Source organism: Dermacentor andersoni, chromosome 2, assembly GCF_023375885.2.
Source record: "Dermacentor andersoni chromosome 2, qqDerAnde1_hic_scaffold, whole genome shotgun sequence".
In the NCBI taxonomy this organism is placed as follows: domain Eukaryota; kingdom Metazoa; phylum Arthropoda; class Arachnida; order Ixodida; family Ixodidae; genus Dermacentor; species Dermacentor andersoni.
Window position 1 is genome coordinate 22766526 of NC_092815.1, and position 19562 is coordinate 22786087.

The window sequence follows — 19562 nt, forward strand, 5'->3', positions numbered from 1 at the left end:
GATGTGGAAGTTGACCCGGGTTCCAACTCTCGTTCTCAGCGCGATCCTTCCTCGAAAACCCGGTTGACAAATGTTGGTAAACAACCCGAGGTAGCCGAACTGCTCTCTGAACTTCTAAACGGCAAGAAACTGGCTCTGGATATTGATGATATCAAAAAGTTTCAATCATCTGTCAAAACGAGGTTTGAGACTTTGGAAGCTCGTGTATCTTCTCTGGAGTCGCCCTCGATGTCTAGTGGTGCGCAGGCTTCTAATGACAACCTACACACTCAAATCTAGCAATTAATAAACGATATCTCAACTCTTTCTTGCAGAAACGACAATTTAGGAAACAGGTTGCACAGAAACATTATTATACATGGTCTCGGCGAGTGCCCTAAGGAGAATTATGAGGAACTTTCTTCCAACATTGCTAAGCGGTTCCAGGACACTCCTAAGAACGCATGTAAGCGTATAGAAAGGTGTCATAAACTCGGCAATAATTTTAGAGGCCGCTCACACCCCGTTATTATGGAGCTCCTCGATTTTCAGGATAAGGTGCTGGTGCTGAAAAATTGCTATAAACAACAACAACAACAACAAAAACACTAGCTTTTGCGTTTCAGAAGACTTCTCACCTCGAGTTCGCAATATGTGCAAGAAGCTCTGGGAAGTGCCCTGCTCTCATAGGGATAGTGGCTCATCTGTTCAACTTCGAATTGATCATGCATCTTGACAGAGTACGATACGATTGGGATAGCACATCCAATACTCTCGTCAGATCATCTGCTGGCTCAACTAAACCGGCCGAAACACTTCCTAGGCCCAATTCACCTTGACTTCACGGTACTGACAATAAACTTTCCATTCTATACGTTAATGCCAGAAGCCTTGTCAGCAATTTCTCTCAATTTATTTCCTTGGTCTCGTCTTACTCGCCGCATATTATCAGTGTTACTGAGACCTGGTTACATGATGGTGTGCATGATACTGAGGTGACCCTCCCTGGCTTCAAAGCGGTTCGGGGAGGCAGAAAATTCGGGAGAGGAGGCGGTGTTGCTCTATTTCTTCAGTCTCACCTCCACTTTTCTGTACTCCCTGCTCCGCCTGACACTAAGTCTTTGTGGTGTGAAGTCCAACTTGAAAATATACATTTGATTATAGGGGTCATTTACCGGCCGCCTGGTTCAAATATTGAGTATTTACACAATCTAAGTGAATTTTGCAGAGTAATAATACTTCTTCATCGAATGTTATCTGCATGGGCGATTTTAATGCTCCTGGTGTTGATTGGTCTTCAATGAAAGCGAGTGGACACGAAGTAGCTATGGGACGGGAATTGGTCCACATTTAATTGTCCTGTGGCCTGCACCATATCGTTCAGATTTCACTCGGCAAACTTCAGTTCTTGATATTGTTTTTCTTACTATAACTCTTTTTAATGCCGATTATGAATGCGGTGTTATTGATGGACTATCTGACCACAATGCTGAGTTAATTTCAGTTTCAGGCATCGTCCCTAATCCCGCTATATCTACTGCACATTTCCTGACTTTAACCGCGCTGATGATTTGGCAATAACAGACACCCTATGCGATTCTTTTGATGAGTTTGAACTAATAAGCACCACTAGCGATACTAATACCTTGACAAGCTTCTTCGGAAATCTTGTCAATAAGTCTATCAACCATTTCCTTCCTTAAAAAAAAAACACTGAAATTCCTCGGATGACTAAGGACATTTTGTATTTAGCACGTCGTGAGGCTAGATTACGTCGATCAAAACGCTCTGGCGACTCAACAAAATTCATGCATTTCTATAGCGCTAAAAAGGAACATTGTTCTAAATTGGTTGCTGCAAAAGAATTGTATTACAAGGTATGATTGCCGAAATTAATGAAGATAAATCCCCGTAAGTTTTGGAAAGCTATCCTACCATCTGGGTCATCCTCAGACACGTTGATAATTAACAGTGTTACAATTTCTGATACGCAGACAATAGCTTCTTCTTTCAACACCTACTTCCACTCTGCCTTTAGGACTGATAACTCGCTAATTCCTGTTTTTGATTCTGAACCATACTCTCCAATCGACGATGTATCACTGTCTCCTGAGGGTGTACTTAAGATCTTAAACTTAGACACCAAGAAATCATGTGGTCCTGACGGTATCTCGGCTGTTTTTCTCGTTCGATACTCTCTTTGGTGCAGCAGATATCTAACAATTATATTTAGAAAAATTGTCTCAACCGCCACCCTTTCCAACTCGTGGAAATTGCTTCAATTCTCCCCTTATTTATGTCAGGCAACGTTCAATTGTTATCTAACTATAGGGCCATCTTCTTAACAGCACAGTCATGTAAATTGCTCGAACAGATAATCTTTAAACATATTATGGAATTTCTTGAAACTAACAAAATTTTATGCACTTTCCAGCATGGTTTTAGACGTGGCCTCCGCACTATAACACAACTTACAGAATTCATTCACGACATCAGAAGCTCTTTAGACATAAGTGGCCAGATTGATGCTATTTTTATAGACATTGCAAAGGCCTTCGACACTGCCTCACACCCTCAACTTATGCACAAGCTGTTCGCTATACTAAAAAAATCCATCCTGAGTTGGCTGGATATCGGACTTTCTTTCCCAGCGCTCACAATATGTACGTTTCAACTCTACTAACTCCCCATTGATGCCTGTTTCATCAGGGGTTCCCCAAGGCTCAATAATGGGTCTTATTTCTTTTTGCAGACGATTGCGTTTTATATCATACAACTAAATCTCCAACTGATCATGTTGTCCTTAACAATTCTTTCTCTGGCTTCTGTAACTGGTCCAAAGCATGGCAAATGAATATAAACTTTTCCAAATTTGTCTACATGTCCTTTACACGACGCTCATGCCCTTCCTTCTTTGCCTATGCCTTTAATATTATTACTTTAAGTAGATTGTTCGAATTCAAATATTTATGTATCCTACTAACACACGATTTGTCATGGTCGAAAAACATTGATGTCACCTGTAATGAGGCCCTTAAAAGACTAGGTTACTTGCATCGTACACTGCGTCTTGCTCCTCAAGAAACTAAACTTCTAACATATAAAACACTCATTCGCCCCATCCTCGAATATGGCTGCGTTATGTGGAATCCATACAGGCACTGTGACGTCACAAAACTAGAATCAGTGGGAAAAAAAGGCAGTGCGTTTTGTTTGTAGCAGATATGACAAAGACTTTTGGCGTCGAACTCTCTTCCCCTACTTGGTCTCACTACTCTTGCAGAGCGTCGCAAACTTGAATGCCCAAAATTCCTTCACATGTTAATCAATTCTCCTCGTCTCTCCTCTCTAGATAACTATTTGACCTTTTCCAAACTCACATCTACGAGGAGCCACCACGCTCTAGATATCTCAATCTTTTTTTCCCGCACTGATTCCTTTAAATACAGTTTTTTTCCATCAACAATTGAAGTATGAAATTACCGGGCTACATCCGTTCAATACCACTGAAACAATTCACGCAAGCACGGTTTATAAATGTTTGTACGTTTGTTGTTCATCTCACTCCCGCAATAGCGTTATTGAGCCTGCAGGATGTACAAATAAATAAATAAATAAATAAATAAATAAATAAAATTCCGTGTCAACATTCTTGATCCACTTATATTTGTGCGCTTTCCTGCCATTTCTTTTAATCCAGGTTCCTTAGTATTTATTCAAAAGTAATCTTGCTCTGCGCCTGTCTGTCCTTAAAGCCCATGTTATCTAAAGCCCCTTAATTTTATCTTCCACTGCCTCATTTCTGGTTTTGCCCTAGACACCCAAGGCCAGTCGGTCCACTTGCCTCTAGTGAAACTGCAACCCTGACATGATTTCTGATTGATAGGAAAGGATTGCATTTGCGAACGTTAGCTCTGTCACCATTACACTTTTCCAAATTCCTCGTATTTATTGTAACCCCAAGGTGCTCTATGTTTCATTATTGCTTCATTCCGCTCCCCTTTCATGTTTAGGTTATCTTAGTGGATGCTTGAGTATCTATGTTCTTCAATAATTTATAGCTATATTAGTTAGTTCCTTTATTTATAATTATTTTATTTATAGCTAGTTTATTTACAGCATTTATTATAAGCTATTTATATTGCTTGACAAAGGGTATCATTTCCTGTTGTTTCCTGTTCGACCCTTCATTTAAGGTCATAATTCCCCATTTCTCTGAGATAATCTTAAGGCCTAGATTCATCGCTGCATTGCTACTTATATTTGCACGTCTCTGTAAATCGCTTGAATTGTCCGCTGATAGCACTATGTCATCTGCATACATAAACTCACACCCCTTCTGTTGCGTGCTTTGCCCATTACGGGTGTAAGATGATCAAAACTGGATTCACTGCTTTCGTCTTTCTATGCCCTTAACATATACGCGAAAAAACAGTGGAGACAGAGGACGCCCTTTCTTCAGTCCACGGTGAATTTACACAACTTCATAGCATTTCCGGCCTTCCCATAAGATTCCATCTGTACACGCTGCTCCCTCTAGCGGCGCTGTCGAGAAGCCCACGCATTGCCTTCGAGACGCGTGGTGCGTCGGTGCGTGCAAACGCTGAGCGTCGTTTCCTCGCTGGCCACATAGTCAGTATTACACAGTCAGTCACTCAAGTTGGCGTGAACGAGGTTCATTGAAGAGCGGCACATACCCAGTGCATTCATTTCGCAGCTCGCCAAAGTGTCAGGCCGCTGTTCTTGAGGAACAACCCGGCTGAAGTGGGTTTGATACCGCCCACCACGTGAGACATATTAAAGGTGTTCTTTTGTTATTGAACAGGTCGGGGAAAACGGCTGGATCTGCATAGGATCGCATTGTAAAAAATGCGTGAAGCAGCCTAAAATTTTGGGGGACGCGTAAGCTCCGCCTATGAGTGGAACACATGAGCATTCAAATATCCCTGACTTCTCGTGACGCCTCCCGGCAACTGCAGCTCTCTTGCGAATGTGCGGGGGCTAGTGAAATCTGGATGGTGTTGCAAGGAACCGAACGGGCCACGCTGCTTTATGAATGGTAGAAACACTGGAAAAGGGGTTTGTGTTTGGATTTCCTCGTAACAGAAGTATGTTTTCTGGTACATTCAAATTACAGTCCGACGCTATTAAGGCTGTAGGTTGCGTTTAGGTCGTGCTTGACAATTTTTCTGACGCATTTTACTTTGAGGAATTCGATTAGTTCAGTAACGTCTCTGCACCACGCTGAGGGCCTGCGTGGTTGTGGTTCGGAATGATGTGTCGTGAAACGACTTCCGACGCCACGACCAGATTTCTTGCAACACGGGGCCCTTAACGCTATCGCATTAAAAATGGTAATTGCCTTAATATTTTGTCCTATTTCATTAAACAGGGCTCTTGCGGAAGTTGTGAAAATGTAGGCAACAGGCCACAACATGGGAGGCAGAACTCGGGTCCGTTGGAGACATGCCTTTGTAACATCTGAGTTGTGCGTGTAAACGATTAGCAAGTGCGTGCTGTCGATCGAGGCTTTGGGGGTGGAGGGTTTGGGAAAGATTGCCGTCTTCCTCCCCCGCCGCCCTCTCCCGCTATGGTGACTGTAGGAGAGGGCTCAAGCACCGCTACAGATGTGTTGGGTAACGACGGCTCTGCTCTCTATAGAATCACGCAGTGAAACAACGAACGCTACCTAAATGTCCTCACTGCAACAAATGTACGCTTTCAAGCACATCATTACGTTAATAAAGCCAACAGCTCCCTGGAGGCGTTCGGCTATTCGCTTACGTTGTATATCATCGTCGGTGGTTTCTGTACAATTTTTATACACCGTTGCTGAGGTGCGTGTTTGCTGTTACGCGTCTGTGATTACCTGGCTCTCGTTTACACTTTACGCGTGAGCGTTTACGCTCTAACGCTTCTGTAGGTATAGTTGGTAGAAGCTTCGCTGCAAAATGCATGCGGACTGAAAGTTGTTCTGCTGCGATGGGCGTGATAACGTGGAGAGCAATGCTTGATAGAACTTCCTCATAGTTGGTTTAGTGGATATTCCTTTTGACAAGCTTGTTATCCAAATTGTAAGCTACGTATTGCAGTCATAACCACAACCGCCACATGTTCCAATGGGTAAGCTCACAATATACTGGCTTAGAAACGCAGCGTTATCAATAAATGCAATCTATTCTCGACGCATCGCATGCCTTCAACTTACAGTGGTACACCAACAGCAAAGCCGGGACCGAAATCCTCTTGGGACACTGCACGCACCCCGACACGGTTCCCCGTGAAAACGGACAGCGCACACGGCCACAACAGCGCTAGCGCAGCCAATCGAAATCCAGGGCTGGGGCCGAGATTGATACTCCCGGTGGAGAGGAACTCTGTCCGCGAGAGAACGAGCGGATTTTGCTGCAATTTACTTTTCGTGTGCTGGGGCTCGCCTCGCCGACGGCGCACTTCCAGTCAACGAATGCGTGGGCGTTGTTTTATACCTGTGGCATGTAATGGCCTCCATCATATATAGCACTCAGGTTTATGGATGGAGGCGGCAAGTTGTCGGTGTTGTTGCAGGCTTCTGCCAATCGCGAGCTGCGTGTCCCGCATGACGATCAACGCAATCGCCAGGCAGCTGCCGCGTCAGGCAATGAGCGCAGTTAGTTGCTTCAAAACGTTTTTGGGATCGCTGAAGATGTCGCGGCGCGCGAGCGCTCAATCACGTGGGGCTTTTCGTATTTCGCGTGCTGCAAGTAAAGAGCGGAAGATATAGTTACGCATGAACAGCTGTCAGGTAAACGAGCAGTCACAATGGTGATTTCAGATATACAGAAGTAGAACTGAAAGGGAATGCATGATAACAGTTACAAAAGAAGGAAAAGAACTGCCAAGGTAGAACCTAAGATGACATTACAACTGAAACGCGAAGGCTGTGCTGGCCTTATGCTTACACCGGAACTGAAGGTGGTGGTTTTCTACGTCGACTGTACTAACATATAATAAAGTTAAGCGAGGTATAGGCGAGAAAAATTAAAAGTTGTCTTACACAGAGAAGAAAAAGAAACGAAAAATAGAAACGCGCGCGAGAGTTATGCGTGTCCGCAGTGACGCAGTGCGCACCGTATATAGCAAATGATGATCGCACGACCGCTCCTGTGTACCGCATCGCACCGCGCGCAGCGTCAGTGAGCATCCATCGTGTGCAAGTCCATCCGATTTGAAACAGAGAGCATGCAGGGAGCCCCTGCCATACCTGAAGCGGAACATTCGTTACTCCTTTGCTGCTAATGAGAACCGTTAATCAGTGACTCGTTAGATGCGCACGGTCCTTCGAGTCCTTCCCGGTTAATTGAACCATTTGTCTGGCCTCGACTGACTGCGGGTCTGCCATGCTTGTGCGCCCGCACCACATGAATGCGCTTCGTGGCGTTCATTCGGCCTCCTCTTCGCTGACGTAAGAGCAGCACGAAAGTTCCTGCCGGAGAGACAAAAAAAGAAAGGGGGCGGAAAAGTGGAGAAGTTTAAAGCAACGAGGAGCAGCATAATTAGAAGCGCACCGCCCCGTCCATGCACGAGGGGAGAGAGCGAAGTCTCGGTGGCGCGAACGGCGTCCCTCCTTTCGCGATGCGCGCGCTTTTCGTGTTTATCGAAGGAAGCTCATGTTTGCAAATCGTTTGTTATCGACAGTTCCCCTCGGCACGGAAATTAATGGTCTCATTTCTCGCAATTCATTGCTCCTCGCATGGGCAGCTTGCCAAAGTAGCACATTCCACTTAAAGGTGTTCTTTTTCGGTCTGTCACGCTCTTGTTTATTACCTACGACATAACGGCAAGTTAGGATGCTGAAGAGCCTGCAATCTCGAAGTCGCAGCCAAAAATAAATAAATAGAGCTGTGAGCAAGACAGAAGCAACGAAAGCCTTCAAAATGGTTAAAGTTCAATTTCGCTGATAACAATGACGCGCTAAGAATGATACATTAAGTTACAAACATTTACAAGTCATACTCAATGGAAGCCAGCGCATGACCGCGGTAACAGGCAGGCTAGCCACCAATCATGGTGAAATTCACAACCAAGAGCTTAACCTGTCACTGACGCGAGAAAGTCGTCAGAGTCACCAGAGGGTGATTATATTGTTATGGCGCAACCAGGAGTGGCGCCAGTCAGAAGAAGACGATTTGACGTGTATATGTGGAATCGCTCTCGACAGCCATTTTGTTCGTGCCTCGTTGTCTCTCTCGTTGATATTGCAAATACATTTTGATATGTGACTTCCGCAACGTAACAAATTCATGAAGTGCGGGCTACCCACGAGAAACAGGAGCGCCGCAGTGGTCGTCACCTCGGACTGGACAACATGGCGGGCGAATTAGGACCTGACATGGCGCGGCCCACATCAACGCCTACAATCCCGACGGTTGTGCTGGCTCAGCCGCGCGATCCAGGAAAGTTCTGCGCCAGCGACCACCTTGGCATGGAAGACTGGATCGCCACGTATGAGTGTGTAAGTGCCCACAACTAATGGGATACCATGATTATGTTGGCTAACTTGGTGTTCTACCTACAAGGCACGGCGAAGGTGTGGAATGAAAACCACGAGGAAAAGCTTAACGGCTGGGACACGTGCAAACAGAAGCTGAGGGACTTGTTCGGCCGTCCCGCAGGGCGGAAGAGCACCGCCAATAAAGAACTAGCGACCAGCGACCAGGCGTCCACAGAATCATACGTCTCTTACACCCAGGACGTGCCATGCCTCTGTGCAGTGAGGCCGACAGCAATATGGCTGAGTCAGACAAGGTTGAGCATGTACTGAAGGAGATCGCTGACGACGCTTTCAACCTGCTCATGTGCAAAAATTATGAAACAGTACAGGACGTCATAAAAGAGTGTCAACGCTTTGAGCAGGCCAGGGGCCGCCGCATTGCAACGCCGTTCGCACGTCTGCCGGACACAGCTGCGACATCCTCATGTGACGACAGGCTAGAAGTGCAGCGACCGTCATCACCAGATGACCTGACGCAGATAGTGCAGCGAGAACTTGAAGCCATGGCTCCTGCAGTCCTTTTTTTCCCGACCCAGTGAGCCGAACAACTTGCCTACAGCACCATTTGTGAAGGCAATAGTCCGCGAAGAACTCGCTAATCTTGGGGTTCATTCTGTATGTGTCGTTGCCACCCCACAGCTGTCTCATGCTACAGGTCCATCAACTGGTCCGTACTATCCTACACGCTACCGAAGTCCAACCGAGTGGCGAACTGCAGACGATCGACCAATCTGTTTTGCCTGTCGGCGTATCGGTCACGTTGCTCGCCATTGTATAAAGTCTCTTCCGCTTTGCGACCACCATTAACCAGTTATTATCGCCCCGAATAGAGCGAGCGTCGTTACCTGCCTCCGTTGGCACCGCAACAGCCAAACAATGACGCTCGTGCTCCTTGGAATAGTGCCTCGTCGTCATTCCCACGTCACCAGTCCCGCTTGCGACCAGCTCTCTATCGCTGTAGGCTCGTCTCCCACTGTGTTTGCCGTTTTGTAACAATGCCCTTACGATGTTATACTCGGCTTATACTTTTGATCGTCCCATTCAGCCCTCTTTGATTGCGCGTCTAGTGTCATTCAGTTTGGACTGCTCCATGGTTGCTGTAGTCCACCAGTCACACCACTATGGTTATGCTCTCTCTAAGACATTCGCCTGTCGCCTTAAGCCACTATACGTACGTCACTCTACTGTCGTTTCCATTTGTTCATGACGGCGTCTATGTACTATGTCATACCGCTGATATATTGCTTGAAAGAAATTTGTTCGTTTCCCATACAGTGCTCGCTGTTACAGGCAATCAGGATTCGCTCCCTCTCCTTAATTTTGACCGCTTGACTCAAATTCTTCCCAGAGGCATGTCTTTCGGCTACATCTCGCCTGTGGACGATTGCGAGATATCGGATATTGACGCCGAAATTCCGTCGCCCTCTATAGGAACCTCCGATTCACCGATTCTCACATACAAACTTAGCAAAATTACTGCACCTGATCTTCTTCCTGCACAAACTGCTGACTTCCGCCGTCTCTTTGAAACTTACCGCGACATTTTTTACCTTGACGGCCGCCCTTTAGCACAGACATCGGTAGTCACCCATCGTATTTACACCGGAGACGTGAATCCGACACGCCGCCGGCCGTACCATGTTTCACATGCTGAACGACAAGTGATATAGAACGAGAAGTCGATAAGATGTTGACTAAAGGCGTTATCGAGCCATCTTGCAGTCCGTGAGCGTCCCCTGTTGTCCTTGCCAAGAAAAAAGACGGAAGTTTGCGCTTTTGTGTGGATTACAGACACCTCAACAAAATCACACGAAAGGATGTCTACCCCCTGCTACGTATTGGTGATACCCTGGACTGCTTGCACGGAGCCAAGTACTTTTCATCGGTAGACCTCTGATCAGGCTATTGGCTAATCTCGGTAGATGACATGGACCGTGAGAAAACTTCCTTCGTAACATCTGATGGCCTCTACCAATTCAAGGTTATGCCGTTCGGCCTTTCTAATACGCCGGCAACCTTCGAAAGAATGATGGATTCCTTACTTCGCGGCTATAAACGGTCAACATGTCTGTGTTATCTAGACGATGTCAGTCTTTTCACCAACTTTCTCGAGTCATCTAACGCGTCTATCTGCTATTCTTAGCGTTCTTTTTTTTTTTTTTTTGACGCGCCGGCCTGCAGTTGAATCCATACAAGTGCCACTTTGGACGTCGTCAAATTACCGTTTTTGACCATCTTGTCAGTGCTGCCGGCGTTCAACCTGACCCTGATACAATTTTCGCTGTCTAGAACTTACCTGTTCCGTCTTCGCCGCAGACGTAAGAAGCTTTGTTGGGTTATGCTCGCATTTCCGTCGTTTTATCAAGAATTTCGCCGAAACCGCTCGCCCACTCACCGACTTACTTAAGAAGGATGTGGCTTTCGCATGGGGCCTTGCTCAAATGAAATCGATCTCCGCCCTCGGATGCTTGCAGACGGCTCCCCATTGCTGGCTCACTATGATCCATCTGCCGCCACTGAACTTCACATGGACGCCAGTGGCCATGCAATTGGGGCATACGCCAGCCGACTCCTCTGACCCGCCGAGAGGAATTTTTCAATTAGCGAACGCGAGTGCCAGGCGTTAGTTTGAGTAGTTGCCAAATTCCGCCCCTACATGCAAGACCACACATTTTCCGTGGTTACCGATCACCACGCCTTGTGCTGGCTGACCCCACTGGACGATTGGGTAGATGGGCGCTATGGCTCCAAGAATATTCATTTGCTGTATTATACAAGTCAGACCGTTTGCACAAGAACGTCGGCTGCCTCTCCCGTCATCATGTCGACCGCCCTGAATATGATGCGCATGACACCGACGGTCATTTCTGATCTGCACGACATCCGCACTGAATAACGGCGTGGTGACTGCTTACGTGTTCTCATCGATCATCTCAATTCTAGGCACTCGGAGCCCAAGCTGTGCATGTTCGTGCTCCGCGACGACGACCTCTACCGTCGCAGCTTACGCCCTGAATGACCAGAATTGTTACTCGTTTTACCATGCTATCTCCGGACATCAGTTCTTAAGTAGTTGCATGGTGCCCCTACTGCAGGCCACCTCGGCGTTTCGCGTACTTACGAACGCGTACGGCGCCGCTTCTACTAGCCATGCCTGTACCCCTCTGTGCACCGCTACGTTGCAGCCTGTGCGCTCTGTCAGCACCGCAAAATATTGGCTGTGCTCCCAGCTGGACGCCTTCACTCCATCGATGTACCCTAAGAGCTATTCTTTCGTGTCGGTCTCGATCTTCTCGGCCTTTTTCCGACGTCGAGATCTGGCAATAAGTGGGTCGTTGTCGCGACTGATCACGCGACCCGATACCGCGATCACGCGAGCTTTGCGCACAAGCTGTGCAACTGAGGTGACAGATTTTCTTTTACATGACGTCATCCTCCATCACGGCGCACCCCGGCGGCTCCTCCGTGATCGCGGCCGCACCTTCTCGTCTAGAATAGTTGAAGACCTACTTCGCTCTTGTTCTGCCAACCACAAGCTTTCCACTGCCTATAATACCCGCTGACAAACGGATTGACGGAGTGGCTCAATCGCACGTTGACAGAAATGCTGTCTATGTACGTTTCTGACGACAAGTGATTGGGACAGCACTTTACCCTTCGTGACCTTCGCCTTTAGTTCGTCCCGTCACGAGACCACTGGCTTTTCACCCTTTTACCTTCTTTTCGGCACCCTTCTCTGCCCTTTGACGCACTGCTTCGTTCCTCGACGAACATTCCCACTGAATATGCTCAAGACGTCTTCGTCCGGGCTCACACGGCACGCCAGATTGCCGGCTCCCGGCTCACTGAGTCTCAGGCTGCGCAGAAGATCCGGTACGGCAGCCGACACGTGGTCGCTCTATTTCCTCCTGGTACACCATTTCGCCGCGTCAGCTTGTCTGAAAAGCTGCTGCCGCGCTACTCAGGGCCCCACACGATATTGCGTCAGCTGGGGATGTGAACTACGCGATCGCTCCACGGAACTCGCGTGTCGCGACGGTCGTTGTTCACGTGTCCCGGGTGAAGTCCTACTTTGCCGCGAATTCATCTCCATTATAATTAACGCCGAGACGGCGCCTTTACAGGTGGGGGACATGTTACGGCGCGACCAGGAGTGGGGCCAGTCAGAAGACGATTTGACGTGTAGATGTGGAATCGGTCTCGACAACCATCTTGTTTATGCATAGTTGTGTATCCTGTGTATATATATATATATATATATATATATATATATATATATATATATGATCATATTATGAGAAGCCAACAAACAAACACGCGAAGGACAACATCGGGTAAATAACCTGTGCTTATTAATTGAATTAAAGAAATGATAAATTAATGGCAATCAAAGTAGCTGAAGAAACAAGTTGCCGCAGGTGGGGAACGATCCCACGTCTTCGCATTACGCGTGCGATGCTCTAACCACTTGAGCTACCGCGGCTCTGTTTCCCCATCCACTTTCTTGGGTATTTATGTTTTACTGTACTACAACTAACCTTGGGAGTGTTAGCGAGCGCCACCACTCACAAATCTTAGCGGCGGATGTGGAATATCATTATCAAGGATATTCCTTATCCTTATCAAGAATGTAGAAAGTACATGATCTTTTTGGATGGCCAGTTGCCTTCATCCAAAAAGATATGCTAATATCAACTTTTCCGAATACAAATCTAATATCGAGTAGCCAAACGCAGGCGCATATATTTAAAGCAGAAATATTTCTTTCGGTATAAAGCTACCGCGCCCGTACCTACTAGTGCAAGAAATCAATACAACAGTCAATGACAAGTGATAAGATTTAAACACATCATCACTAATTGTCATAAAAAAATTGCACGTATAACTTCTCAACAACTAAGAGCCTGGTTGCAAACAAGGTTTCTAAAGATGAAGGACTGCTGTATGGCCAGCTTACCCAAAAGACAAGAAATGGTTACCGTAAAAAGGTCAGAAGTTGTGATAAAGAAAAAAAAAGAGATAAAGCAAGAAAGAAAGAAAGAAAGAAAGAAAGAAAGAAAGAAAGAAAGAAAGATATAAACAAGGACTTGCGTGCCGTATACACATATAAATGTGTCCAAGAAAAACCTCGCGGGTTGTAGCGTGAAAGAAAAAAGAAGATATTCCAAAATGACTTCTTGGGCAAGTTGGTGCTTAGATTTCCTTGGTATACTTGAATGTGGCGCGAAATAAGTTTCGTCAGAAGGGGACAGAAGAAATGAGACAGTGAAGCAAGCGCCACTGTCTTCTTATCTCTGTCCCCTTTTCACGAAATGCATTTGGCGCCACAATCAGGCATAACTAGGAAAAAAAAAGAACTACTAGATGATTTGACTGCCAAAACACTATATAGTGGTCTATCAATCGAAATCACAGGTTGCCGCATAGCCTTCCGCTTGGAAACCGGAAACATAGCTTGCATTGCCATTCTTTTTTTTTTCGGGTGGGGGGGGGGGGTTGGGGGGGGGGGGGGGGCCCTCGAAAGCTTTTTGTCGTTTCTTCACTTCTGATAATTTGTGATACTTTATGTAGCAGATGGAGAACGGTGGCTAGATTTTAACCTTCGGTTGTTGCGAAATATGTGCTTTCCTTTGAATATTCGAAAATACTGATGTTTTTTTTTAATAAGCATACGAATAGTTAGCGTACATGTAGTATTCGATTCGTATTAGAAAATTCGAATATTCGACCACCCCTAAAACATTAATGATGACATACGTAATAAAGAAACGACAGAAATCGAGTCTCTTTCCAGAGTCCCAGTCGAAGTGGGTAAACTGTAAAAAAATTATCAACAAGTGAGGGAAAGAAGCCGCACTCGAAATTGCAAGTGTAAAAATTTTTGACGAAGCAGTATGGTATAGTGAATGCATGAGATCAGAATGAAGGACAGATGTGCAGCAAAAGATCAATAGGGCAATGTTATCCGCGATTTCGCAGATACGAGGGCAGCAGAGGAGTCATGTACTGAGTTCTAGACATCCAGAACAGCCTCGTAGCGATTAGGCGCAGTTACAGATAAGAAGTAGAAGTCCCGTCTCTAAATAGGATGAAGTAGTCATGACAGTGCAAGATACGACCAGTACAAGCGCAGCAGATAATCAAATAACCAGAGTTCTTATAAAATATACATCATATGTAGTTGAAAGCTTGTTATCCTTTATACATACTGCCTCATCACTTAAAAATGGCAAAGGCTTGTAACATTTCCAACCTAATATTAATCCATTAGAAGGGAGGCGTTAAAGATATATAGGATTATAAATGAAGTTCGGTTCAGCAGAGGTGCCAACTGCAATGGAAACACTGCGAGTCAAGTCGTAGAGTAGATGAGCCATGAGTGGATATCTTAGAACTTATCTACAGATATTGCACAGATAATTAAATTATTCACAAGAAGAGCTGGAAAATTCCGTAGTATGGAGTCACACAACGAGACATAATCTTTTCAAATTTATTTATCGCATACATACTGCATAGCAGGTAGATTGAAAATGATAAGGTGCAATGATCGGTGGGGAACATTGCAGTTACTTGCGGTTTGCGAATGACAATGTCATGTTTGAAAATGCCGGAGTTGACCTGCGACAAATGATTTACGATTAGAACCGGCAAAACCTAACGCCAGGTTGAGGATTGATATATAATGTTGCAGCCTGACCATGAGAATGAAAATTATAGACAAATAAAAACGGAAGCACATATGATATGGCAGGTGCTCTCCACTAGTGAAAAGCATCTTAACGAGATCCTCGAAAATCAGCAAACTTGAGCTATTCTTTCGACCCTGAAATCGTTTACTTCAAATAGTATAGGTCATGTAATGCGTGCAGCGTAAGCGATGATCTCTTAGAGTTCCAGAGTGGGTACCAAAGTAAGGAAGATGCAGGTCAGGTGTGGCAGCTTGTAAGGTAGTGTGATGAGACTTAAAAATTTGCAAGCGTGCGACTAAGTCAGCTGGCGCAATACAGTGGTCATTACAGATTACAATCAAAAGAGCTTCGTGCCGCAACGGACATAAAATATGCTGATGATGACGTGGCGAATATGATGATTGCCCCTACCTCGTCGTCTTCGTATATTTATCAGCAACCCTCTCTCTGCAACGACAATGAATGTGTTGAGAACATGTGCGAGGAGCTAAAGAATGAGTTTATACGGCAGAGTGTGTGACACAGGCTACTGTCTTCTGCCTTAGTGCACTGCATGGGTATATGCCGAAATGATTTTGTCGCACACTCTGTGCCAGTGTACAGTAGCGCTCTGCCTCCGTTGCTGTGTCCATGCTCTTTTCTTTTTCTTTTTTTCCCCCTTTTTTAACAGTTTGATCGTATAACAGCAAAATAAAAACGATCTCTACGGGACCACATTCTTCTTAGGCTGCAGGTATAATGACACCGCACCCTTTTTTCTTGGCGAGATTCTTTCGGGCCAAAGGTGCCGTTCGATGTTCCTTTCTTATCGATCCTCTTCCTCTTCCTCTTCATCTGTTCAGAAGGTATGCTAGCACAATAAGTGTTTGTGCCCTATACTCCTTCTCGCATGATTAAGATTAACATACAACTACTGCAGATAACAGAACTGTCGCCGCAAATTTCACTCGCACTTATCCTAAATGTCGCCGCAAATTTTACTCATAGCTACATTATTCAAAATACCCAGCATCCTTAAAGGAAAATTAGCATAGAACTACTTAATGAAGCTTTTACACGCATTTATTCAGACATAGCTCGGAAGTAAACAATCACAATACCATGTAATAAGAAGCCAACAAACAATGACATCAAGGACAACTTGTACTTACTTGTACTTACTAATTGAATTAAAGAAATGATGAATTACTGGAAATGAAAGCGGATGAAAAAACAACTTGCCGCAGGTGGGGAACGACCCCACCTCGTCGCATTACGCGTGCGATGCTCTACCAATTGGGCTACCGCGGCGCCGTTTTCCCATCCACTTTCTTGGGTATTTATGTTTTACTACAAGAACTAATCCTGGGAGTGTTAGCCGGCGCCATGTCATACGAATTTATACGAGCAGGACATATGTTCCAGAGACATTTATAGGAAAGGTCGAGTAAAGAAACGAAAAAGTCAAATATACGAAAACATATATGCAGAGTCTTGTGCAGGATGACGTGAATATTAGCAAACACACTGTCTCGCTTGGCACGAAACTCTAGTAACGCGAAGACGAACTTTACCGTAACATTTGTTTACAATACATAAAGCAACAAGCAGGAGCCTTCGAAACTTTCAGCCTGACAGGCCCACGCACCAGTCGATGTCTGCAGCGCTCCCTGGGCACGCGAGAGCATTTCTTCGTCGACCTCTCGCTTCCTCGGTCTGGGCGACGATAGGGTGTCCCACGTGAGTTACATAGGGCGCCCGGTAACTTATGCGTTTTTCATTACACGACTGGCACATACGCTTCGGCACGAAGCTCGTGTGGGTGAGAGGTTGAGGTCACCAGGAAAATACGAAAAAGAAAAGGGATAAATAACGCCTTTTATCCATGCATACATACAGGATGGTCGAAAAGGGGGCTGGGAAAGAACTAACCAAAAATAAGATAAACGGGGAGACGCGCTTGACGACTTTGAATGTGAAAACGAAAACGAGCGAAAGGGAGGACGTTGCCGACTGTCGGCGGCAGAGGGCGGCTCGCGTGCATGCTTCAACCGACGACAGCTGGTCGAGCGAACGGGTGATGGCCGTAAAATAATCTTTCTTTCGGCTTCCTCTTGCTTTTTTTTTTCCTCGACTCATCTCGTTTCTGCGTCCCAATGGTGACGCTGTCCTTCGCATTCAGAAATATTAGACGCAAACCAGGAGGGCCCTCGCTCTCAGCCGACCTTACATTCTGGCTCTGCCGGGGCGTCTCGGATGAATGGAAAACGGCAGCGCGACTGAGGCAAAACAAGAAGAGAAGGGGATAGCAGACGCCCGGACGGCTGCAGCGGACAAGCCACAGCACCAACCTCGCGGTTAACTCATAAACGCGCTCTCATGAACGTGCCCGCCTTCCCGAGCCCCTACGCGGTCCATGAGGATGAGGGAGAGCTGCGAACTGCAGCTAAGTGGAATAGTAGCGGCAAAAACCACAACTACAAAGTGTAGGTACGGACTCAGCTTATACATCGTTTGTTGTACTTGGACGTATGGTTACGAAACGTGCCTCGTATATACATATCTGTAAGTTCGCGGCAGTGTTAATATAGATGAGCCGCGGAAAGCTCTCCCCAAATGAGACATAAGTATAGACGGACATGAGAATTGAGTAGTGTGCAGGGAAAGAGAAGAGAACTCTATTTGGCGCAACAAAGCAAGACGATGAGCAAGGCGTGATTAACCGTAGTAAGCTCGAACACAGTACAGTGTGAAGCTTTGCAAGGAAATGCGCAAAACGGAATTTTTACACAACCGCAGGCTTAGAACGGAACAACCGGCAACCCGGCATATGGCCCGAGTTGTTCGTATTCATACGCCCTGTTTATTTTTTCCCTGTGTTTTGTTTTATTTATTATTTGTTTGCTGACACGAAATGATACGCTAGAGAACAGCTGCGGCCACTATGAGAAAAATTAATATCACACAAATGTTTTGACGGAATAAGTGAGCCCAGGGTCAACTAAAAGACAAGGCCGCTCAGGTGTTTAAGAAAACACAAACTATAATTCGTTCAAAGACAAAATGACATCATACACGACATAGCTATCTTGTCTACAGTTCGATCTTCCTGAACGTAAGTACGTTAAGACTTCTCCCACTTTTGTTGTTATCGGTCTGGCACGCGCTTGAAAATGACCGCTGGGAGAGCACCACGGAACCTGGTGGCGTGACGCACTCTGGAACCAAACCGAAGACTGAACCAGAAAAGTGTAATAGAGGGCAGCAAGTAAGTAGGTCGGTAGCGCACTCTGGAATAGGAACGTCAGAGTGGTTAGGCTGACAACACAAGATCGGTAGAGGGTACACACCCATGAAGCCATAGCCTAGTATAGCTGTAATGGGTGAAGACAGCGCCTGATGGCGTGCTCAGGAGCCGATAGGGAGGAAGAACACACCACCATGTGCACCAGGAGACTTGACCGCGCAGGCAGACAGCACCAGACCACTCACTGGACACTAAGCAGACCTACAGGTCTCCCAAGCGTCCATTAGGTTTTTGGGACCGGACGTCCAGTCGAAAGCCAGCGGAGTTGCTTGATCCTCAAACAATGGCTTCGGCCGTCGAGCTTCTTTGAATGTCGCATCAAGCACACGCGGCCTACGTTTTTGCGTTGTTTGTCTTACTGAGTTCAGCCGGACGCACGATCATTGCATCAGCCTGCGTAGGGTCTGTCCCTTAGCGTCAAAATTTATCACCAATATGATGAGAAAAAATAACTATAAAGCTTATCATATGAATAACTTCCAATACCATAACAGAATAGTAGATATCAAGCAGCAGTTTAACGTTTTCCAAACCAAGGCGTGCAGATTTTTATCGTTCTAACAAAACAATAAAAGCTCTGGCAGATTAAAAAAAGAAAAACTTGGCACAATTACAGTTTGGGTGTCTGCACACCGAAGCCTTAGACTAACGTGCACGTGGTACACATTCGCATAAAAAAGTATAGTATGAAAACGTTTGTGGTGCGCAAGAACGTCCTTAAGACATTTTTTTTTATTGACATCGATATAGCTGCATGTCTTTTTCTTTAAAACATAATCTCCAGAGTATTGTTACCTGTTTTTCTGCACATCCACATGATATAAATCTCGTGAGGTATCTTTTCATGGTTTCCCAAATGCCAGAGGGACAAAGAGGAGGTAGGTGGGGACAAAGAAACTGTGGATAAGCAAGCCGATAACGGCAGCGATGATTGTATGCTCGCGGTACTTTCAGCCAGCTGACAAATTTCGACAGGTGAGAAAACGTACACCATGTCGTGTTTATCCCTCACGACAAAGTACTGTCGATATGCACATAAAGCTTTTATCTTTCTTTTCCTTCGCACTGCAGT

At 45.8% G+C, this 19562-nt stretch overlaps 1 non-coding gene and 1 pseudogene across 1 annotated transcript; one reads left to right on the forward strand and one right to left on the reverse strand.

Annotated features, from left to right (window-relative positions):
- Nucleotides 1-8326: 8326 nt before the first annotated feature.
- Nucleotides 8327-19562, forward strand: part of LOC129385610 (uncharacterized) — a 38390-nt pseudogene continuing 27154 nt past the window's right edge.
- TRNAT-CGU (transfer RNA threonine (anticodon CGU)) lies at nt 12923-12995 on the reverse strand. Its single transcript has one exon. It is a non-coding gene; the product is annotated as a tRNA-Thr (tRNA).